We start from the raw sequence: 24,847 nt of genomic DNA on the forward strand, positions 1-24,847 counted from the left end.
AAGAATAATTCTCAGCTTCTTGTATGTTGTGAATACATAATCTTTAGATGTTTTACTAAATTCAAAAGGCAAAATAGGAGTTCCCGTCATGGCGCAGTGGTTAACGAATCCGACTAGGAACCATGAGGTTGCGGGTTCGATCCCTGGCCTTGCTCAGTGGGTTAAGGATCCGGCATTGCCATGAGCTGTGGTGTAGGTCACCGACGTGGCTCGGATCTGGCATTGCTGTGGCTCTGGCATCGGCTGGCAGCTGTAACTCCGATTGGACCCCTAGCCTGGGAACCTCCATATACCACAGGTGCGGCCCTAGAAAAGGCAAAAAGACAAAAAACAAAAACAACAACAGCAAAAAAAGGCAAAATAATGAAAACGTCCTAAACTATCTTTGAAGAGCAATGAAAAAGTTTAAAAAGCATAATAAAAAAGATGTCAATCTCATTAAATTGTAAATATAGGCAAGGTCGCAGAGAGAAACGCAACAACATAAAACCCCAAATCTCAGTTTTTTGCTTGTGCCCATTCTTCTCACTTCCAGAAGATCCTGTTCTCAGCGCCCCTAGCAACCCACTTAGCAAAGGTCAAACCCATCAACCAAGGTCAAGGCTGTGGTGGCCCCTCCTGCAAAATTCTCCTGTCAAAACTTCAAGCACAGATCAGATAAGAGCATGTTTTCATAATCTAAAAGCAAGAATTAAAATGTAAGTAAAATAAAGCCCTATTTATCAAAAATCAACGTTATTTGCAGAGGAGAGTTCACAGGATGCTTTTGCTGAACTGTGCGGTGATAAATGATGCCCAGGGACTGCATTATCCTAAAGGGCTTTATGACTCATCAAAGAGACACATCAATCATGGCTGGATTGTTCTGTGCGGTGTGAATGTTACTGGAGGCTTTGAACACTTTTTTTTTTAAATTAAGTGGTTCATTTAGGGCATATTAATCAACTTAATCGGAAGTTCCCATTTTCCAGTGATGCAAGCTGGGAAGACAGAGGGTCTTCAAGGAAAAGCGTTGACTGACCTTTCTGTGTGACCACAAACCTTTTCACTCTGTCCATCCCATCCACACAAGCAACAAATTCCTATCGAGCTCAGCGGTGCCTGCAGTTTCTTCATCCAACACCTCTGTTGACCCATCTGTCCTTTCCTCCCCCTCCTCTGCTTCTTCTAATCACCTTCTTGTCCAGTCATTTGTGTCAGAAACTGTAAAGGCATTCCCTCTTTCCCCCAAACGTCTCACAGGCGCGCATACTGACTATTAAATGCTCAGGACTGAGACATTTCCTCAAACGCACCACTTCCTATGAGAAACATTAGAGGCTTTGATGAAACAAAGGATTCATTTATGCCCTGCTTCTCAAAAGTCCTGTTTTTACGGTGATTTCATGCTCAGCACCAAAGGCAGACATCACCTCATTTGACTGTCACGTGGGTCTGGCATAGTCCACCCTCTGATACCCAACCCCCCACCCCCCCACCGCCCCGATCTGCTGCTCAGAGCCTCTGCCTGAGACCGACGCTGCTTAGATGTTACAACATCTGTCGAGGGCCTTTTCAAAAATAAATTTACCAGAGGATCTCACTTGCCCTTCATAAGTTCTCAAACTAGAGGAAAAAAAGAATTCATTATGCACAAAAATCTGAAATAATAGGATTACTTTCTAAGCAATTAAATGCTTAACCGTTTTAGCCCTGTGAGTGGGAAACCCAGCCAGATGCCTCTTTCACAGAGAACATTGTAACAAGGTGATGCCAGCTTCTTCTGACCCTTACACTTCAGTAGAGCTCTACATTTGCAAACAGTTAAATGTAAAGTGTGTAACTATTCATGCAGTTGCAAACCTTGTCTACTTTTTTAACTAGAAGTATGGGGAGTCCCCTCTTTGTTAGAGGATCTGACACCTTCTTCCTTTAAATGATAACACTACTTTTAATTTTTTTTTTTTTGAAGTTACTAAAAAATGTACCCACATCCATCTCTGCTTGCTTTGTCGGTGACTGTAGGTACTTGTCAGCACACGCTAGCTCTGTTCTGTGTCTTTAAGTTAGTCTGTCTTTCTCCCCCTGATTTTTAATACATGTTGACTTGGAGAATCTGGTCAAGTTATTTTAAGGCTTTTTTTTTTTTTTAATGTAAAGTGTTATCACAGAGCAGATAAATAACCATGATGAGTATAGACAGAGCAGTAACATTACAGCTAAATCCATTGCTTCTGAAGTGAGGGGAAAGCTGATTTGAGGGGTGGCTGGAGCAGGGGTGCTGCTTGGTGAGGCTGTATCACTCCTCCAGGAAAGTCACCTTCTCGCATTTTTTGTGTGTAACTGCAATGGAACAGTTTTTGCGGATAATCAGTAACCCTTAACTCTGTTTCATGATGATTCTTATGGATACGGTTGTCTCTGAAGCTGGCTGGAATTAGCCCATGGCACTGGAGGTTAGGAATAATCTGAAAAGGGTCCTGCAAGGAGATCTGAAACATCGTGATAGCATTTATGCCATCTCTTCTGACTTTTAAACTCTTATTAAAGGCTCCTAAGGCTCCTGAGAAAGGTGCTTTCCCCTGATTTCCGAAGAACAAACAAGGCACAGAAGGTGAAGGATTTCTCTAGCCACACAAGAACCCTGGGGCTGTGATGAAGATGAGAATTTGGTGGGTCTGATTCTGAGTTTTTCAGGCTTGCCAGGAGAACATGCTCCCTCCCTTTAGGCCAATAAGTCCTATTAACCCAGGAATTGATGTTGCTCTTCCAATCTAATCATAAAGGTCACGTCCAGTAATGGGGAAAGGACACATTTGCATATATCACTGGCAGCCCATTGTCCTGCGAACACTGCCAAGAGCTAAACAAAGGCTTCCTCTCACAGTGTAATCACGGGGGACTTCAGAATTCTTATCTGTCTCGAAGGTCTTGAATATATGGCCCATGTCACCGTAGGACTGTCGGCTCAAGGCAAGTTTGTGTGACTCTAAATGCCATGGGCAGTGCGTGTGCGTGTGCGTCTCATCAAAGCCATTCCTTACTACAGACAAGCATTTTTCCCTCTGACCCTCTCTGTAACTCCTACTTTTTAAGGAGGAAAGGGAGACAGGATGTCTTGTACCGGGAAAGCGCAGATATTAAGTACTGATGACTGCAAACTGCCAGGGTTTCCTGGGTTGGGCTTTTTTAAGCAGCATCTCCTTGTTGGCAGAAAACAATTCCAGACAGATGAGAAGGTATACGTCACTGAGAAATATCACAAACTTGTGTCTCTTTTCAGCTTTAGCTGTGATGAAGTGAAGGGTGTGCGTCCTTCCCCCCGGGGCGGGGACCGCTAGACACTGAATACATTCATCTTCCCTTCAAGCTTTCCTCACTCAGGATCTTCCCCAACATCCAGTCCTCACCAGTCTCCAGGCCAGCGTTAAACTTCAGATCGGGAAGGGACTGCATTGGCTGCTGGCGCTGGGAACTTTTCTCCATGAATGATTTTTATATGGTTTTGGCAGACGCATAGAATATCAGCAGAGAGTGAGAGCCTGCTGGCGGGAGAAAATAGAACCTTGACATAACTGTAATGGCCTGAGTGGTGTTTTACATGTTTGGCCTGCTCAAGATTTATGTTAAAATCAACCCTGCAAAAGAGGTTTTAAAAAAGTCTATCAAGCTGCCAAAATTTAAACAGCTCTTTCTTTCCTCTCCAGTGACAGTTGGTTTAACAACCTAAACGACCTGGTACAAACTGGCACTTCCCAGCAGTCGAAGACCTTGTGGGCCTAGTCGAATTTCGCCAAGTAATTTTTCATTTACTTCGTAAACCTCTGAGTTCTCTTCTTCCCTCTCTTGCTCCTCGCTCCCCTCTTCTCCTTTCACTCTTAGTCCATCCTTGCGGCCCAGATTTGGGAAGGGCCCAAGGGAAGTGACAGCACTTCATCAAAAGGCACCGAAATTAACGTTTTAATTTAGACACCACATTTGGAAGTGCTCCTTCTTCACACCAAGCTCCTCCCCTCAGACATCCCTGCCAGGCCCTCATGTTGGCACAACCACTCCGCCACCACTAACTGCTGACGGTTTCTTCCTGAGTTACTGGCTGTCACTTTTCTGCGCCCAGCTCAGCGCCCTGGCCATGCTGCCCCAGGGGTGGGGTGGGGGAGGGGAGAGAGGGAGAGGGGGACACAGGTCTCCTCGATGCCACTTTTTGCACCCCCTGCCTCTACCATCCTGGATGTCATCCAACCAGGAAGAAACACCTTTGCATCTGCATAGCTAAACAGTACTTACACCTGCCTTAGCTGCCTAATTAATTTATTCTGCAATGTACACCTTTCAACCTAGGCCTCTGACAATATCAGAAGAAAAACTATTTTCTCCATAGGAAGCTCCTTCTTGTGGTTTAGGAGCTACTTACCTTGAAGAAGGACTGTGTCTCCAGTAAGAAGCCGGTCTAACAACAACCCAGGAATGTTTTCTTTCTTTTTTCTCTTTAATGTATTCATCATGGAGACGCCACCTGCTTCCAAGAAGGAGCTGAGACAGCGGAACCAGGCAGGCAGGTAATGAGTTTTCCTGCTGACACGGTACCTTGGATGCTGGGGAAGCAACGAAGGGCCACGAGCTATGGAGGGAAAACGCAAAAGGGCAGAACTCGGGAACCAGGAGGAAGGAGGCTGGCCAGCTGCTTTCCATTCCGAGCGAGGCCAGAGGAGAAAGAAAGAAGCTGAGCCGGTGACGCTGGAAGAGAGGACAGACAGGCCGGGAAATGGGGTGCGGGTCTGAGGCTGTGGTCCCTCCCTGGGGAGTTCACCAGCAAAAGGACCAGATGAGGCCCCTCCAGACACAGCACTCTTTGCAAAGACTCTGGACCAGTCCCCCTCCCCCTACCACCACCGCCCCCAGTCCCGGTCTGGTCTAGGAATCCTCGAGTGTATTTGAATTTACAGTGTTTTATGTTTGCTCTAGCAGTTTATAAACCAAAGGCAATGGTGACAGCCACCAAAACAAGAGAATAGGGTGCCACTCGGCCGACAGCCCTGTGTCCCTCACTCACACCCACTGCACACTGTCACCAGCTGTCTGAACCAGCAATACGGCCCACACTGCCTGAAAGGGTGGGGGCGTCTTCACAGAATCTTCCACACGTGGGACTTTTGGGTGGGGATTTCCTAGCATGAGATGGGAAGGTGGTTATTCCTGGAGGATGTGGCCAGCGGGAGAGGCAGCCTGGGTCCTGTGAGGACAGATCACAGATGCAATCGTTCAGAGAGTACCGTCTGTCCTCTCACTGGGAATGACCCTGTCCTAGCCCGCGGCCCCTCACTCCACTGCTACCAAGGCATCTGCGAGCCGCTGAGCAGAACTTTGCAAAGTCCTCCTTTCAAGAAGCGGGTGACCTCAGCAGGGAGCAACAGGATGAGATCTTCTGCTCTAAGAAGATGCTCTGACAGCAGTGGGACTGTAATGCCCAGCTCTGGGGCTGTTTACAGGAGACAGGGAGGGCAGTGCCTTGCCTGGGAAGGACCGGCATTCCTAATTAGGAAGACTTGTGGCTTAGATGACACTAGGTAACCAAAAGGCAAGGCTCCTACCTGTGGCACCCAAACAGGGTCTAAGTGTTAACCATGATTATCTCCAGTCAGTAAGTCCCTGGATGATAGATTTCGAATGTTTTCCAAATTATCTATGGTGAGCCTGTTTTACTTTTCTAATCAGAAAAAAAAAAAGTCTTTTTTTTTTTTTCTCAGCAAAAGTATTACCCAGAAGATGAGACTAGCATCAAATTTCAAAAGAATTTTAAGGACTAGAACTGGCCCCTTCACTCTGCCTCTCAACAGTGTAGCCCTAGAAAGCCACTTCTGGAATGTCTGTGACAGCACCATTCAGCAGCACCTACCGTGGACCCACACATGTGGTCTTGCAGCCTACAGGCCCTTGGCTGCCTTGCTGGCCCTCATTTGCTACAGGAGGTCCGACAACTGTAGTCACGTGGCGAATGGGAAGTGGGAAGTGGGAGTGAGAAACAGAAAGGTGAATCTCTGCAAACCGGGCACAGGGCAAACCAAAGGGTCAAGGTGGGTGTGGGGTCCAATAAGAGTCAGAGTTGGTGACTTCGAGATGAGTCAATGCTGGACAACTCTCCCCACCCAGGTCTGGAGAACCCAAAGGTCACTAGAGAGCTGAAGGTCAGGAGTTCCCGTCGTGGCTCAGTGGAAACGAATCTCACTCGTGTCCGTGAGGACGCAGGTTCCATCCCTGGCCTCGCTCAGTGGGTTAAGGATCGGGCATTGCTGTGAGCTGTGGTGTAGACTGCAGACACGGCTTGGATATGGCATGGCTGTGGCTGTGGTGTAGGCTGGCAGCTACAGCTCTGATATGACCCCTAGCCTGGGAACCTCCATGTGCCGCAGGTGCGGCCCTAGAAAGACAAACCCAAAAAACAAAAAACAAAACAAGCTGAAGGTCAAAGCCAAATCTGTAGTCAGACCAAATATATACCAGACACAGGAAGATTTTAATTTGGGCAAATCCTGGCTCAAGTGTAAAACCTTTTACACTCTTCCTACTGTGGAAAGAAGGTGAAACACTTGCTACAGTGTAGCCAGCTGACATGCCAGGCAGACCCTGACATCCAAGGCATCATTTGGATGGATTCATTCATTCAACTAATACTCACCGCTGTAGACTAAACATCTGTGTCCCCACAGAGTGCATATGGTGAAACCTAACCCCCAATGTGATGGTATTAAGAAGTGGGGCCTTTGGGAGGGCTCCGCCCTCATGAATGGGATTAGTGTCCTTATAAAAGAGACCCTAGAGAGATCCCTCACACCTTCCTCCATGTTAGGCTGCAGTGAGAACCTGGAAGTGGCTCTCGCCAGACACTGAACCGGCCCACAGCTTGATCTTGGACTTGCCAGCCTCCAGAACTGTGAGAAACAAATTCCTGCTGTGTCCAAACCACCTGATCTACAGTATTTTGTTATAGCAGCCTCTGCTTATGGAGCATGCCATGGGGCAGGGACTATGCTGCAGAGAGAGAACAAGAAAAGTGGCTGACATGCATTATGTCAGTACTTGGATGCAACCTTGGAAAAAGCAGATCATCACTTGCAAAATTGAAGCATATTTAAATAGGCAATGGAGGTGCCACTCTTGTACAGTAATTTGAGTTGTACCGGGTCTTACCTTTGCAAAATGAGTCAATCAGTGGGATGTCCCACTGACCCCCGGGGTAAGCAACGTGGGGGACACCACATGAGCGTTCCATTCCTGTCCCCTTCTCCACGACTCAGCTTTCCACTGGAACATGAACTGGAATTCCCTAAGAAATGAACTCGTTGAATAACGCAACTCTGAGAAGTTTCTTCAGATCTTGATATCATCTTCGACGACCATTATTTTGGTCCACTATGAGGGCTACGCATCAGGGATGCCGGTGGTCTGAGACTAACCCACAGGAGCTGATGAGAATCAACAGCATTATCGGTGCTTCAGACGACTCTGGAGGTTGAGAGAAGTGATACTTTAATCTCTGGGTTTCCAGGTGTTTTCTTAGGTTAGGCGAAATCCTCCTTCTGTGTCTTCTCAAGAGACCACGCGTGCTCTCTGCTGGGGCCTTGACCATAGCTGGACGTGTACATTTATGTGTGTGGTCACTAAATTAATGTCACAAGGGTAGTCTGTTAAAACAGCTGTTTTATCTCACAGTCTTGTCCCCTGGACCTAACAGAGTGTCCATGTGACCAAGGACGGACTCCACAGAGAGCTGTCCAAGTGCGAAGGGTCTGAGTGGGATGTGGCAGGGCAAGGAAGGATGCAAGACCACAGAAGGGCAGAGAAGCCTATTCTGTGGCTGCAGAGCAACATGTGCTTCCCATCTGTGAGGCTAGTTTTGGGTCAGCTGAGTGAACCTGACACGGTTCCCCTGAACCTCCTTTCCAGCAAGGTCCCGGTGAGATCTGGCTAGGAGAAATGTGCACCAGATTAGAAAGGCGGAAGCCAAGTGGCAGCCAAGACACCCTGAGGGTCTGGGTAGGACAGCAAGGGCCTTGCAGCGCCTGCTGGTGACCTGTTGGCTCACCTTGTCAGGGTGGAGAGGCCCCTGCAGGCGCTCCTGTGGCTCGCACAAGCTCACCTGCCTCGACTCCTCTGAGGCCTGGGCTAGGTGTGCACGCTGTTCCAAGGTGAAGGGTACCAGCTACCCTGCAGGCCTCCTGGGACTCCCAGTTGTGGTCAGTGAGAGAAAAGGCAGAGAGATTTTGGTTTGTCCCTGTGCACTCCAGTTGGTCTTCACTCTCTGCCATCTGTCTCCAGATCTTCTTCCCAACTGCCAGCCCTGCTCATCTATCAGGACTTGGGGATCACCGATGGCTTAGGCAGCAGCAGCCTGGATTCATCTAATCCCTATAATAAATCCTTTCTTCCAAATCGCTCCCGGTGCCGCTGCTTCCCTGAGAGCCCCCAGATGTACCATCGGAGCAACGTGAGTGTCTTCCTTTTGGGGACAGTTGCTCCCATGAATTAAGTGCTTTCATGGATGATATCGTAATCATCACAGCATAGCTACAACGACGATGTGCCCGGCTGAGAAATCCACCCTTTGTCACACAGCTGAGGCAAGGATTCAAGCCTAGGTGTCTGCCTCTAACAGCTGTATTCTTTCTATCATGCCATGCTTTCTCTTGTTTAGTAAGGTTTTATTTCTAGGTCGAACATTTATCCCGCTTAAGTTTCATCCATGAGCTGATGTTTCATTTGAGCAAACCCCCCCCCCAAATGTAGTGCTGTGTTTCCTAAATAGGACTGCTCAGGGACACCAGGTGCCTAAAAGGATCAACAGTCTACTGACATGTGATTTTGAAGTGTGAGATTCATGAACAGGGGCTCAAAGAAGCTGGCCTTCGGAAGGGAATCTGTGGGATTCTTCAAGGTCCGTGAGCCACTCACGTCCATCACAGCACCCCTCCCCACTCAGGGCGCACTCTGCTGGCCGTGATCTTGGGAACAGCAGTTGCTAGGTCAACTTCGTATTGCTTCTGCACAAAACGACGTATTGCTTCGTACTGCTTCTGTATTCCATAGCACCTGGCAAACAGCAAGGGCCGAATAAATGTCTGTAATTGACAGATGGGTTGTGAGTTTCATTCATTCCCCCACCCCACGGTTTTCTTTATTTCATCACTGCTCCATCAGCCTCCTGGAATGCCCTGGCGTATTTTTAGTGTGGCAACTCTTACTTCCCCATTACGTTGATTGAACAGTGATACGCTTGGCAGTTAAGGCCAGATTTGGGAAGTCTTTATGACAAAGAAATGAGGTGCAGTCTCTTCCATGTGACTCACAACATGCCTGCCATGAGCAAAACCCCCAATTACATGAAATGATGTAACTGGAGCTGATTTTCAAATATATTTTACCTCTCACCAAAAAACTGCTGTGACAAACAGTCCTTTTCATAGGTGGGACTCTCCATAGCTTCAAAATACCCTCAAAATTAAAGGGAAACTTTGGTACAGTCAAATGACAAATGGTTTTGAGATGTCACGCATCTCCTAGTCTTCAGGGATGGGCCCAGGGAAGAACACCCTGTGACAGAGAGCAATCTGTTTCCAAAGTGACACAGAGTTTCTCCGACAGGCTCTGGCATCTGGCTGCTGGTGACAGGTTTATATTTTATTATTATTTTTCTCTTTTTACGGCTGCACCTATGGCATATGGAAGTTTCCAGGCTAGGATCCGAATCGGAGCTTCAGCTGTTGGACTATGCCACAGCCATGCCAGATCCAAGCCATGTCCGTGACCTACACCGCAGCTTGTGGCAATGCTGGGGTCCTTAACCCATTGAGTGAGGCCAGGGGTCGAACTTGCATCCTCACAGAGACAACACTGGGTTCTTAACCCACTGAACCACAACAGGAACTTGCTAAAGGAATTTAAACTGTGATTTTCTGTGCTTCCTGGCCATTAGGAATTTTACGGTGACTTTGCTAATGCATTTTCTAAATAAAAGTTTTATCTGGTCTTTATGAACAGTGGACTTCACTTCTATCAGGCCAGCCCCTTTGGGGGATCAACAAACTGACAATGATTTTTGGGAGAGCCTTTTCACCAGCCGAGGTCCTGGTATGCTCAGAGAACTTGACACACCGTGAAACTACTCGGCTCTTTTCACCTCTGTGCTTGCTCAAAAGCAGTAAGTGGTGTTCCTACAGTCAGCAAATATTTATTAGGAACATACCACATGCGAGGCACCAGAGAGACTACAAAAGCAGTGGAGGAGAGAGGCCCTGCCCTGGTCCCACAGGGCAAAACAGTTTGGGAGGAGCACGTGATACAGGTGGTTGTGCTGAGTGATCCAGAAGGGCTCCTTGGAGGCGGTGGGTCAGGTTTCCCTAAATCCTGGGAAGTTGCAAGGTGTAAGAGACCAGTGGGGACTGATGATCGGAGGCCTGGAACAATACATTTACTACAATTTTAAATTAAAGACTGATGACTTAGTGAATAAATAGGCAACACTTGGGTGAAATAATATGATCTAAAAATAAATCTGCAGCCACAAACATGCAGGAAAGGCCATCAAGTGACTTTAGTTCACACTTTCCTTGATTTCCTCCGTTTCAACCCTCTTATCTTTGTGCCATTCTCAGTAGTCTCTGGAAGGAGAACTTGTCAGGGACCAAGAGATTCCAGACCCAAACCTGGAGTTCAGCCAAGTGGGGCCAACTCCAGCGCCACTGCTACCAGCTGGAGAAAGAGAAGCCCTGAAAGGCTCGCTCCCCAGGTGTTTAAAATGAGAGTTCTAACACCTACCCGGACAGTGTTCTGAATATTAAATGAAGCTGTATCACAGTTCCTGTCGTGGCTCAGTGGTTAACGAATCTGATTAGGAACCATGAGGTTGCGGGTTCAATCCCTGGCCTCGCTCAGTGGGTTAAGGATCCGGTGTTGCTGTGAGCTGCGGTGTAGGTCGAAGCTCTGGCGTTGCTGTGGCTGTGGCTGTGGCAGAGGTTGGCAGCTACAGCTCCGATTATACCCCTGGCCTAGGAACCTCCATATGCTGCGGGAGCGGCCCTAGAAAAGACAAAAAGACAAAATAAATAAAATAAAATAAAGCTGTATGTGTGGAGTGCTTGGCATGGAGCTCCACGCGGGCTACGAGCTCAGGAAATGGCAGGCACGAGGGTGAGGTCCGAGTCCTCTGGTTTAGCAAGGACCGGGTGACAGTAGGATGTTTCTTGCAGGCGAGGCGCGCAGCAGGCATGTAGCAGGCGTCTCGGGAAGGGCTGACTGAATTCACGAAACAAGGGTCCTTCCATTCCATTTAAAAACTATTAACAATCACATCCATGTGGCATGCATCGTGTTTTCCAGGGACACTTGAACTTGTTTTGAAGAACGCCTGTGACAGAGAAGGCTCTCATCTACGTGACCTCAGAGAACACGAGCGGAAGGTTCTGGTCTTCTTCCTAAATTGCTGAGCGCTGCTAACGAGGTCGCCCACAAACCTGAGGCGCAACAATGTCGTCAAGAGACTGAAACAACTATTTGGATGAGACAAATATTTGGCTGCCAAATTCAAACCTGAAGAGCTACAAGGTAGTTCCCTTTTTCCTCCTGGAGAGTTTTTCTGGGTCTTTACCATAAGGGCTTCCCCCCTCCCTTCATGTAAGGTGAATTTTTAAAAATATAAAGAATACTTTGGTTTCAAATAAACTGACTTTCTTAAAAAAGGAAAATGCACCATTCAGCAGAGGACACAGTTTCTGACTCCTCTTTCTCAAAAAGGGCTTTGTAAGCTGCTCTGATAGGTGAGTGTGGAGAGTTTTAATTTAAAAGACATTTCAAGCCCCAGGTATAGAGTCAGCTTGTTGGCACATTTCAGGAAGAAAGTATCTGTAAAGACATCAAAATTGGAAAAGGAAGGCCAAAGGATAAATCGATTATAGAGTGCAGCACAGCAGAAAATGAGGGGGCCACGGACACTGGCAGCAAACCTGTCTCAGCACGACTCTCTGGTACTCTAGACACCACATGGGTCAAATTAACTTCATGGTCCAAGGATATCCTGTTTTCTGAAGCTACTGTGCTTTGCACTATTTCGTGGCATCCGCTGGAAGTAAAATATAACCTGTACCAACTCACTTGTATTTTTGTAACTTTGCCTCAGCAAGCCTTCAGACGCGCTAAGAGTGCAGAACCTCTTGCTGGCGGCAAAGCCTTGATAAAAGCTGATGGGCTCCAGGAAAAACGAGGGGCCCCTGCTTCTGGCCACTTTTCTGGAAAGGAAGGAGGGGAGGGGCAAATGCTGACGGTGCCATGAAGACAACGGCCAGGGACCGCCGGCACAAAGTACAGAAACTGCTCTATAAACGCCTTATTTTCTTGACTTATTTTTATATTTAGATTCGTCCTCTGTATATTTGCAGGGGGATGGGGGGGAGGGAACCTCTCAAGATTTTCCTACATTAAAAAGGAAAAAGTGAGGAATGGTGATTCACTCATCGCGCCAGCTCGGGCTACTGGTGGCCCATCGTGGCCCTGCGGCTGGTGTTGCTCTTAGGGCCCCTGGAGCGCTGAGAGTGATCCAGGGGGAACCTTGACAGAACTGGGTCTTTGTGTGGGAGGGAGGGGAATTCGGCCGAGGGAGAGGAACACCTTCTGAGCAGGCCACTTGTCTCCACCCCATGGGTGTGTTCCTGGGCCCTGGTTAACTACCCATGAGCAGATCTGTAAAAAAATACAAAAACAAAAATAAAAAGCCTCCATGAATAAACCTTAAAAAATGCAACTGGGGGGGGCAGCTGCTTGCTAAAATGCACATATTTAAGGCATATAGTCAGAGATTATATTAAATTAGAAAAAAATGACTCTGATGTACTGGTATTTCCACCTTAGAAAGCCTTTATAATGAGGGGAGGACAGTCCTGTGTAGTCCCCAGAGGCTGTCTGACTACCTAGTAAGATGACAGAACATTTTTCTTTTCCATCTTGGGAAAGTCCACGGAGACGCAAGCAAAGACTAAACCTGAGTTAACTGCATAATCGATCCTTCAGGTCACTCATGTTGACCTGAATGAAACATGGTTTTGCTTTAAAATGTTTTTACAGCTAAAAACATAAAAATCAGAGATGGCTATGCTGGTTTCTTACTTGTTACATGACTGTTTAAGGGTCTCTGCAGGAATGGAAAATGACAGAAGTATGTTCATACTTGAGCTTGACCTGTTAAGAGTTGAGGAAGTCCACCCTTAATTAACTTCCAGTGATCAACTTCAATCAGTTTGATAATTAATACTGAGTCATCTGGCAGCGCTGCAAAGCTGATCACTTACATCATGAAACTATTTTTTTTTTTTTAACGTACGCTACAAAAAAAATCACCAAGTCAACCGCAGGCTAGGACAATATATTGATCAGCTCTGAAAGATGAGGATTTTTATGTATAAAATATAAAGAGATCATCAAATTCATAAGAAAAATATTGACTCCAATAAGGAAATGGACAAAGTATATTAACCACAATTGACATAAAAGAGGAAAGGTAAATTAGCAAATGTTTCAAAAATACATGTCTTCATTTGTAATCAGAGAAATACACATTAGAACAACCCTATGATGTGATTTTACACCTGCTGGCGGAGCATCTTTTTAAGGTAATGACACACACACACAGGTAATAACAACATCCAAGGTTATCAAGGTGAAGGTGAGACTGGTGCTTTCTTCATTACTGGGAGGATTATACACACTTGCAACCCCAATATGACTGGTTGGGAAGAGCCATAAAGATTTTTTTCTTCGCTGGAAATTGATCAATAAAAGACTAAATGTAGAGGCGTGGCAGCCTCGACTGTCACGGGGTGACTGGGAACCCATGTGGGAGGCAGGCTGCGCTGACTCTGAATCCCAGCTCAGCCCCTTCCTGGGTCTGCCACCACCACTCGACGCCTCAGATTCCAGCTTTGCGAAATAAGGTTAATAAAACCTATCTCCTGGGGCTTCTGTAAGCCTGACGTGGAATCATATGTACTTTTAAAAGTGCCAGCATGGTGCCTGGCACTCTGTAAGTGCTTAAAAAGTGGCAGACTATATTATTATTATCAATTAAAGACCAAAAAATAAAATTGAAACAAGCTAATGTTTCATTTTCTCAGGCACAGGTTTACTATATTAAAAAGACCAAAACCCTTTCCTAACCAATCATTTACATCTACTTAATTCAAAATATTTTCACTTTAAAAGAATCTCTGTATTTCTATCAAACTAGCACTTTAGAAGTAGAATCACTCTGGCATAGATACATATAGACTCTTCAGAAGAGGCAGAGAGAGAGTCTTAAGAGTTACTCTGACTCAATATGGAGGTATAAAAAATTTTTAGTGCTATACGCTATTGGGAGCTGTTGGACTATAACTTCTTGGTCTAATTAGCCTTTTAGAAGTTTTACTAACAACCAAAAGTACCATATTGACAGCAATGATACCATATGCTTTTCAGCAAATAAACATTCTGCGAGTATTACTAGCTAATTAACTAATCCTCCTGGATTTCGGTTTCTTGATCTGTAAAAAAGAGCTGATCATATCCATAACTCAGGGTTATCTAGGAAATAAATAAGAAAACACATGTAAAGCATGTAGCTCAACGCCTGGCACTCAGCAGACAGCTTTTCTTTTTCCTGCCCAAATTCCACCTCCTCATTTTTCTGAGAAGTGATAACATGTCCTCTCTCCCTCCTTGATGTGAGAATAAATGAAAAATACGCCCCTCCCCCAAAGTGCTTTGAAAAATACAGCAATCTAAAAACACAGAGTAAAAAAAAAAAAAAAAAAAAGTCTGAAAAACTAAGGGAAGTATACACGTGTTTAAAAACATTTTGAACGGTAACAAGGTTTTTAATAATTAACTGTAACAAGATAATAGCTTGAGTCAAACAGTTCTTGCTAAAAATCTTTGACATTGATAAAAAAAAGCCATGTATATATTAATCTAGGCAGTCCCTCTCATTCTCTTACTCTTGTTTTCAACACATTATTTTACTTTTGGTTTCATTTGGTTCACATCTCGTTTCTCTGGTTTATTACATGGATTTCAGTTAGCTTTATCCCTGCTGCCTCTCTCATTTCCTCTGATTTAAGAGAAAGATAAATAAGAAAGCAGTGCTGTGACAAGTCATACTGAAGCTTGAGGCAAAAGGAAATGTCAGTTATACTGTTTCTATTAAAAAGTTTTATTATTTGTTCATGGGGGGGTGAGTGTTGATTTTTAAAAAAATACTGCATTCAAATATTTATTTCGATCACCTCCTGAAAATGTGTGCACAAGGCACATACCCCACTAACCTCACCCTCGTTCTGCCCTGCAGAAAAAGCAGGGGTGCTCGGGGAGCTAGAAGGGTCCTAATAGAGCAGACGCAGCAAAAAAGCGCAAATGCACATGGGACCTAACTTGATGATTCTACTCCTAGGAAGAAACCTGAGTGTGGATCATCCCACCTTCTGTCTCGCCAAAGATGGGGGGAAAAGAAGGGAAGAGAAAAAAGGAGTCTGAAAATTTTACAAACACACACCCCTTTCTGGAGAAATTACTCTGACACCCTGGATTCAGTCTCTTGGCTGCATGTTAACCAAGTGCAAAATGGATGTGTTAGGACAGAAGCAGCAGAAACCTTCTCTGCACTGTGCCGCAGGTTAGCCCATAGAGCGCAGTTTCTGAACTCCGATTTAGGATGAGAACAATCTAGGGAAAACATGCTGAACTGTGAACAAGCAGTACAAGCTGTAATAAAGGGGAAACCCTGGAAGAATGTGTCTGGATAAGACGGCCTTCTTTTGATCTCAAGCCTGGCATATTTACATTTTTCTCCTTCCAAGACGGCATAGCTAGTCACTGGGTTCTCTCTGGGGCAGTCTGGCCTGGCCTGGGATCTTCTTAACAAAGGAGCCTGCCTTCCATTCCATATTTTGAGATAAAGCCCCAAGAGCCAAGCGGAAACATCTAAAATGAGAGGTGTGTGAATATGCTTTGTAGACCAAATACATGCAAATGTATAGAAGGCACTACTGTCATTGACCTAAGGCAGACCTGATTGGCTGGTAAAAACAGGTGTTTTCTTTGCATACTTCAGCCCAGCTGAATTCAGAGCCATTTGGGATACAGGTTACAAGAGGAATAAATGGCAACAAACCCTCCCCTTTTAACCACCTACCACCTTCTTGGAGACTCAACCACTGGCATTGTAGGTGCAAGGGGGAAGGGGCAGGGCAGGGAGGAAGGAGGCGAAAAAAAACTTGAAATGTGTTCCTGCTGGGAGAGTGAAGACTTGACTTTCAAATGAAGCCACTTGGCATTAGTGACCATAACTTTGGTGAAACCAGCTAAACCTGTTTGATTGATGGCTCGCACTAATTCACAAGTGAGCAAAATTTAGTCAGATTCTGACTCTGCTATTTACTAGCACCTTTATAGAACTGCTCTGCGCCTCAATGTTCCCACCTGTAAAGCTGGTATGGCTACAATCACTGCTCCATATGTAGGGTTGTCGTGTAGGTGAGTGGTGGGTGTCAAGCGCTTAGCACAGTGGCCAGGTAATTAGTTAAGTGTTCATCAATGTCGGCTCCCATTTCCAGTCAGACTCACTGCTTTGGTGAACAGCAGCTGAGCTGTAATTTTCATACATTTATAAGCTGTTTACAAAAATCTTCAAATGCTTGTTAACGCCAGTCCTATCAATCCAAAAAGATGTCATTTTCTTTTTTGTGATACACTTTCCTACCTCATTCCAATATTTTTCATGCCTCTGGGCTGAGAAAACGAGCAACTCTAAGTAGCAAGTAGGAAAATCCAAGCAAAAAAGAGAAAGACTACATTTAATTCTTTTAGATCCCAGTCTCATTGTCGCAAGACCTAACCAGGTGAGAGGTGTAGATTAGATTGGTTGTTTGGGAGTGTGAATGGTGGGTGTGTCTGGGCGTCTATGCCATATAAAACTCAGGAGGCATTATAGGTCTGAGGCTGTTGACCGTCTAGGGCTAATAAACGTCACACCTTGCAGCTTCTGGGGAGAAAAAGAAACGCCCTAGTCCACGGCCTGCACTGACCATCAAGGCCAGCTGCCTGGGCCTGTGTCCAGTGAGCCAGGAAGGCGGAAGGGAGGCAAGAGGAGACACAGGGGCACCCATCACTGCCCCTGTCCTGCCCCTGTCTTTGTAAAAAGGGGCTTCCACTTCCTGGGGGACTGTCCTCCAGCTGGAAGGCCATGTCCTGTGGAAAGGCCTGGCTCTCGCTTGTCTGTGGCTCTGCTACCTGGACTGAACCCAGTTTCTTGTTAGGCATCCACTAATCTCTCTGCCGCTAACAGATGTGTTTGCCAAACAGAGCAGAGATGCATTTGAATTCCAGGGTAAAATACTGACTAGAGTTCACATTGTCTATCGCTGACTTTAAAACAACAGGTTTGAGAGTTCCCTTCGTGGCTCAGTGGTTAACGAATCCGACTAGGATCCATGAGGACGTGAGTTCGATCCCTGGCCTCACTCAGTGGGTTAAGGATCCGGCATTGCCATGAGCTGTGGTGGTGTAGGTCGAAGACATGGCTCAGATCCCGAATTGCTGTGGCTGTAGCGTAGGCCAGAGGCTATGGCTCTGATTCGACCCCTAGCCTGGGAACCTCCATATGCTGAGGGTGTCACCCTAAACAAAACAAAACAGGGGTGGCAGCAAGTGCCCTGGGTCAGACTCACAAGATTCCCAACCTCTCCGTGTGGCCTTGGCCTAAGCACCTAGCCTATCTGGGCTTGTTTCTTCATCTGTGAATGCAGATAACAAGGAGCTATTGTAGGGAACAAGCCAGAATGCTGTCTCCTCTAAAGCCCTACCAAGACGGAAGGTAGTGATTCCTGTCACAGCTCCAGGGGTTCAGGGAAGATCACTCAACAGAGTTCTCCTTCTGTCCAGTCGGGCACCTCCAGGCTAGACTCAGCCAGCCGGTGACAGACCCAGCAGCTTTCTGGGCGCTGCTCTGGTGTTGCATCATCCGGGAGGGCCAGGATGAGGTGGAGCCAGCAGAATTCAAAAACACCTTCCAGACTTTTACTGCCAGAGAGGACTTTGCAGGGTTGTGTGCAGGGTTTTGGAGAAACAAGTTGGTATGTGACTTTGATCTCATCAAGCTAAAAATTTTAACACAGATACAAAAAAGGGCAGATTTGGGAGTGTGTTGGGGGTGGGCTAGGGAGGAGGGCACGGAGTGAGAAAGAGAGTCCAGGACTGTCAGTAACAAAGAACAATGTCTACGTGCCTATCTCAGCCTTGTGAAACCCTTCTTGGTGGAGATGAAAGAGTTCCCAGTACAATGGAGAAACACTCCCACTAGCATATTTCCAGATGCCTTCCTGTGCTCTAAGGGACAAGAGGCCCTTACAACTGCCTACCTCCCACCCCTGCCTGCCTCCACCCACCAAGGCAGAAAAAGTTCAAGATAGAACGAAATGTTATTCTGCGCAGCCTCTAGGCCTGATTCTAAACTGGGCAGCTCAAGCTAAATTTGTCTTTAGGGAAAGCCAAGCCCACATTGTCTTCATGTAGCTCTTCTTGTAGTCTTTTAACATGTACTCAACACCTGCTGGGTGCAGCAATAATAATAAATAAAACCCATGCCTGCCAGATGCCCACTGCGCCCTCTCCATTTGCCTGCCAGCTCATGCCCTCATCATCACCTCCTCCCAGGCTTATTCCCACCCAGGTGACCTGGGTGGGGGAGGGTGGATGTAGAAAGGGGAAGCTGCAAAACCTCGGTGTTAATGGTGGTAGCACTGATGCCCTTGCCCTGACCACCAAAATAGGATCCTCCCCAGCTCAGCCTCAGATAACTACTTGTTGCCAAACCTGGAGCCTACGTTAATGCTACAGGGAACTGGTCAGCAAAAAAGCTGATCTTGCCACTGGAGTAACTGGGAGAAACCACCTACGATTCACACAGTTACAGTTCAAGCATCTGACTTCCCAGGTGGATTTTTCTCATTTCACACACTGGCCAGTTAACATCCACGAAACTCAGGGACCCCCGCAGGTCTTCTGGTCGAAGAGCACACACTACACAGGTTATGAACGTCTTTTGATTGGGCCTCCCTGATGGGTCTGCACTTTTTAACTAAAGTAAAAGGGGTACTAATTAACTGCTGGAGTGCTTTACCTAAACTAACCGCTTTTAACTAAAGTAAAAGGGTTGCTAACTGTTGTGGTGCTTTACCTAAATCCTTATCTTGCGTTTCTAACTTTCCTCTTGATGCAATTTAAATGGGAATGTATCCAGTAAACGACCATGAATATTTTTAAATGATCATATAATAATCGCTAGGAAGTGGACAGCAACTCTCTGTCACGGGGGGCTCTTTGTTGGCACCCAGCTGCTCGAGGAAGAGGAAATGCGTGAACAAGAAATAAGGCGGCAGCTCCTCTTGGCCTACGATGCTGCCTCAGAAATGGGAGCAACCAAGTCCTCGAAAAGATGGCTAGGCTTCCACGTGGAGCGGACCGTCGGTGTGTCTTCCCGACAGGGAGCCCAGCCTCCACCCCTTGCCCGGGAGGAGCGCGGCTGGGCTTCTCCCGTGCCCGGGCGCTTGGGTTCCGCAGGGCCTCCTCCCGAGGCTGGTTCCGCAGCCTGGAGAGCAAGCAAGGGACTCCTTTCGGCTCTGCGAGCCTCCAGGACACCGGGCAGCGGCGCGGGCCGCAGTGTGGGCCTACGCCGTCGGAGCCCGCGGGCCGGGAGGCAGCAGCCCTCACCCCGCCCGGCCTTTCCCGGCGACTCCCAGCGCCCGGCCGCCCCGGAGCCCGCCGCAGGGAGGCCTGGGCATCCCGGGCGTCGCGGCGAAACCCCAGTTCTTACCTTTGGCGGCGCGATGCGAGGACGCTCGGCGACGGGCAACAGCCCATGTCCTCACCCCCACCTCCGACCCGGGGAACACGCGCTGAGCCCAGGAGCAGCAGCCCCCAGCAACCCAGAGCCCCTGCTCAACCGCACGCCGCTCCTTCGGGGCGCCGGGAGCAGCCCTCGGGGCAGAAGCGACCGGCTGGGCGGAGGGATTCCGACGCCCCGGGCCACTGCCTAGGCCCGGCCTGCGACCGACAGCTCACTGGCCGCCGGCGGACTGAGCCCTTCCGCGGCCGCAGGCCTCTCCGGGGCGAGGCCGCCACAGGTGCCTTCGGGTCAAACCCGAGGCTCTTCCCATCCCCCCGCTAAGGGCCTTCCCAGTTTGTCAAACCCTTCAAACTACTGCCTCAGTAGCGTGAGGTCGGGGCTGGGGGCGGGTTGGAGAGAGTCGGGGTCCCCTGGAGGTAGGGAGAGAAACAGAGGGCGCCCAGCGGCCGGGGGATGCAGGCGAGCGAATGAAAGTCGAAGGGGAGTCAGCTCGAATCTGAGGGTGATGTTAACACGCCGAGAGGCGCAGCATATGGTTTCCATGTTGGGCAGCGGATACAAAGAACGGCTTTGGGCCGGGGGAGTCTCCTGACACCAAACCGCAGCAATCCCGACTTAGTGAGGCCTGAGTGGCAGGAGGCTGGATTTTTGGTTGAGTTGCAATTAAAGGGAGATATTATGCCGAGCCTTTCAGCTTATTAATATTTATAACCTGGAGCGACAAGACCTTCGCTCCCTTGAGGCAGATTTTTCAGGCCCAGGCGCGGAGCCGGATGTCTCCGGGGCAGGGGCTTCGCCAGTGACCGGGGAGGAGAAAGTGTGACGAGTAAAAGGGGAATCATCTGCCTTCTGCGTTTCTCCTAATTACGTGACCGGTGGAAATCCGGCCGGGAGGAGCGCAGTCGGGTCGTCCCGAAGGCGGCCGCGCAGGGCTCCGCACCTCGCAGGGCCTCCCGCCTAGCGTTTTTAACTGCTATGGGCAGCGAGTGTTTGGAAGGAAGCCGGGTTATTGTCTCTTTATTAATTACCCAAACATTGTCTTTCTGCAGTATGTTTCTAGCACCCGGGACAGACGGCGTGTTAGGGACATGTTCCAATAACTAGGACTCGGGGTAAATGTCTTTTATGCTCCCTCCCTCCCCTTCCAGAGCCTGCGGGGCGAGGGCGAGGAGGAGTAAAACGCAGCCTGGCTTTGGAACGGTTCATCAAAAACGCCCACGTCCGGCCTCTGTCTCCAATCTGCGGGGCTCTGCGCTGCGGTTCCTCCCCCGGGCGGGGTTCCAGAGTGTCGGCGAAGCCCCAGCCAGCGAGGGGGGCTCTCTGCGTTCCGCGTAGCACCCGGGCCTGGGAAACGCGCAGGATCGGCGGGGAAGCAGGGGTTGGTTGTCCCGGCCGATCTCGCGTGGGCCTCCACCAAGGGCGTCTGGCTCCGCCATCAGGCAATGCTTACGAAGCGTTTGCACTGCGTCCTTCACGCCGCGTCTGATTTCTGCTTTCTCTGCACAAGGTGACCGGGAGCGGGGAGGATGCGCGTCCCTAAGCCCCAGGGGTGGGGGCGGCGTCCGCGCAGTCAATTCTCCGGTAATAAACGCAGGGTTCCGCAGAGGCGCCGCCGCGGTTCCCATGGCAACGCGGCGCTGGCCTCAACCCGCGAGTACCCGCTGCGGGAGACTGCGCGGCGGATGGAGGTCTTCGCTGTGGCCGCCGCAGCAGCCAGCCTCTTTCTGCTCTTGGTCTTCCTCATCTTCATCTCGGTCTACGTCGGCTCTGGGCCTCCCACCATCCCCTGCCCCAGAACTGTTAACTGAAAAAAAGAGGAATTTGTCGTCGAAAGGGGTGTTCCGATGGAGCTGCGCAACACAAAGGAAGGTACCTGCTACATCCTATGGGTACCAAAGCAGTCCCCGCCTCCCGCATCCAGGCCCAGATGTGGCGACACCAGACATTGCTTCACAGTTGTGCTCCATCCATCCGATCCGCTCCGAGGGCTGGTTAGCACCCATACCAATAAATGAGGAAGACTCTCTGTGTATCAAAAGGATGACCAAGAGGATTTTATTGTAATGATTATGGATTATAGCATAAACGCATATTTACCAGAGACATGGATGGCTTTGTAAGCGAGTTTTCTTTACATACAATCTCTGCGCGCACACATACACACATCTGAGAAGAAAATGTTTTGGCAGGCACGAAATGAATGTTTCTGTTTACCCACGTAAAGAATGTACGTAACCCATGGATGGTGGAGTTAAACAGGACGGAACACTGGTATTAGATAATTTACGATGAGGAATCTGCTACTCTAACATAAAAGTTATACTGTTTATTCAGTCCATTGCCACTTGTATGTGTACAACCTTTTCTTTTTAAATGTGATAGCCCAGTTAAAAAATTAATGGTTAATGCTGATAATCTTCAGTTTTATCATGGGAAAGTATATCTATAGAAGGGTAATATATTTGATGCTAAGGTTCAGTAAATAAAAACATTTGCTTTCTATGGCTTATTTACATTTATTGCTTGAAATAAATAATGTATATTGATGTTTTCATTTTCATTTTATTGACCTTCCAGTAGGTTCTTAGGTGACTGCCATATTATTCATCCCCCCCCCCACATCCTACTTGTTTCTATTTTTAAAGAATTTTAGAATGGTTTCAGGCTTATGGAAAGTGGCCAAGTTTTCCTATACCTAGCCCCAGCTTTCCCTATTGTTAACATCTTACATTAGTGAGGTACATTTGTCACAATGAACCAATACTGATATATTGTTATTAACTAAACTACATATTTCATTTAGATTTGATTCACTTAAAAATGTTCCCTTTTCTGTTCTTAGAGCCCATCCAGATATTACATTATTTTAATCCTCATGTCTCCTTAGGCACTGACAGGTTCTCAGACTTTCCTTGCTTTTGATGACCTTAACAGTTTGAGAATCTGCTTAAATTGCAATATAATTTATATATACTGAAATGCAGAGACCACAAGTCATAGTTTTATGTTTCAACAATTGCATATACCTAATATAATCCACTTTTGCATAGAAAACATCAAATCTTATATTTGAAATGTTGTCACACAAATATTGCAAATGTATATGTATAGTTTCTCCCACATATATATGCAGTCTACTAAAAATTTCCCCAAATCTTTCAATTCCAACTTAAAATTTAAAAATTTTCAGTTCCAAAGGCTATTAAAGAGCTATTAACATATTGTTATCCTAATGAGCTGTTGATCACTTAGGTCAATAATCTTTTGGACACAATTTAAGCTACTGGGATTAGTCTCTGTCTAGAACATTTTCTTCTCTATAGAGAGTATAATCTAGGCATGTTCCTTAAGAAACTAGACTAATCAAGGGATGAGTCAGGCTGGGGAAGCTTACTAGGTGACTTAGCAATTTAAAAAATTCATTTTTAAGTTCTTAATATTGAAGTGATAATGTGCTCGTTCATGTACAGCTTTAGAATTGTTTTAAAGTGCACTTCAGCAATTTTGTCATAGCTCACTGATTCTCTAATTGTAAAAAAAAAAATGTATTCCATATTTCCTTAAGTCCTTGAGAATTTGACACATGGTATAGCCCCTGAATGTATATGTATGTGTGTGTGTATATATATATATGCATATACATATATATACACATATATATAGATATGTAGATATATATTTTTAAGTGATATTAACAAGTTTAGAACTGAGAAGATAAAGGTCTTATACCCTTGTGAACGCCGGTACCAAAACCCAGAACTAACAGCTGAGTGACACACTCAATTACAGGCATACCTCATTTTATTGCACCTTGCTTTATTGCACTCCACAGACACTGCATTTTTTTTTTTTTTTTTTTTTTTTTTTTTACAAATTGAAGGTTGTGGTAACTCTGCATTGAGCAAGTCTATGTGCACCATTTTCGCAACAGCATTTGCTCACTTTGTGTCTCTGTGTCATATTTTGGTAATTCTTGCCATATTTCAAACTTTTTCACTATTATTATATTTGTTACAGTGATTTGTGATCAATGATCTTTTATGTTACTCCTCTGACTTACTGAGGGCTCAGATGATGGTTAGCATTTTTAAGCAATAAGTACTTTTTAACCAAGGTGTGTGCTTTTTAAGACCCAATGCTATTGCACACTTAATAGACTACAATATAGTGTAAACATAACTTTTATATGCACTGGGAAAATGAAGAATTTGTGTGACTTGCTCGATTGCATTTTTCGCTATATTGCAGTGGTCCAGAACCAAATCTGCAATATCTTCTGAGGTATGCCTGTAATAGAATCTAAATTCCTTTCAATCTCTGTGGTGTTTCATGCTCATAGGCTCAGCAGGTCACATTTTTATGGCTAGTTATACAGAGTGAGGACAGAGACAAAACATAAAATTTAAGGCCCTGTTTCTCCTCTGTGCTAGTCACTATTTATGCATAACTATTTTTAAGACACCCAGTAGGGTGGAGCCCTGACCACATTTAGTTGAAGCTGGTCATGTCAGAGAATGCTTCTGTCAGTCATTCCAGGAGCTGCCTTTCAAGGGAAGTTTTTGGCCAACAGAATTTTAGAGTCAGGCCATTTTGTACCAACAGCATTCTGGCCCGTGTTATCTCTCCCAGTCCACAAGTAAAAACCAAGCCAACTAGGCTAGAAGAATGTTCAAAAGGTGTGGGGAGTGGCATGCAGATGGTTGTCATTCTTTCACCATGACAAAAGAAGAGTCAAAGATCTGTGTAATTAGCATAAATATATTTTCCACCCTTTCTAAAAAAATCAATCACAGTTCCTACCCAAACCCAGGAATATGAACAAATATATTCCAGAAAGATAACTCTGGGAGGAAGCTAATGAATTTTTTTGAGGAGTAATGCCCTTTTAATGAAGTCTACCTTTACTTACAGCTAAGAAAAGCCATAATGTTGAACAAGTTAGCATGT

At 46.6% G+C, this 24,847-nt stretch overlaps 1 long non-coding RNA gene across 3 annotated transcripts in view; it reads right to left on the bottom strand.

The window, feature by feature from the left end:
- The window catches only part of LOC100520629, a 53,759-nt gene continuing 29,218 nt past the window's right edge, over window positions 307-24,847 (bottom strand). Inside the window, exons 3-6 of one of the 3 annotated variants that reach the window (XR_002336384.1) lie at window positions 19,868-21,704; window positions 7,168-9,066; window positions 4,394-4,600; window positions 307-3,524 (exon numbers count right to left, since the gene is read on the bottom strand). This is a non-coding gene — a long non-coding RNA (uncharacterized LOC100520629). Of the gene's footprint in view, window positions 3,525-4,393; window positions 4,717-7,167; window positions 9,067-19,867; window positions 21,705-24,847 lie in introns of all 3 variants that reach the window. The other 2 variants (XR_002336385.1, XR_001299318.2) reach the window with 2 other exon arrangements.

Source organism: Sus scrofa, chromosome 10, assembly GCF_000003025.6.
Source record: "Sus scrofa isolate TJ Tabasco breed Duroc chromosome 10, Sscrofa11.1, whole genome shotgun sequence".
NCBI classification, from domain to species: Eukaryota; Metazoa; Chordata; class Mammalia; order Artiodactyla; family Suidae; genus Sus; species Sus scrofa.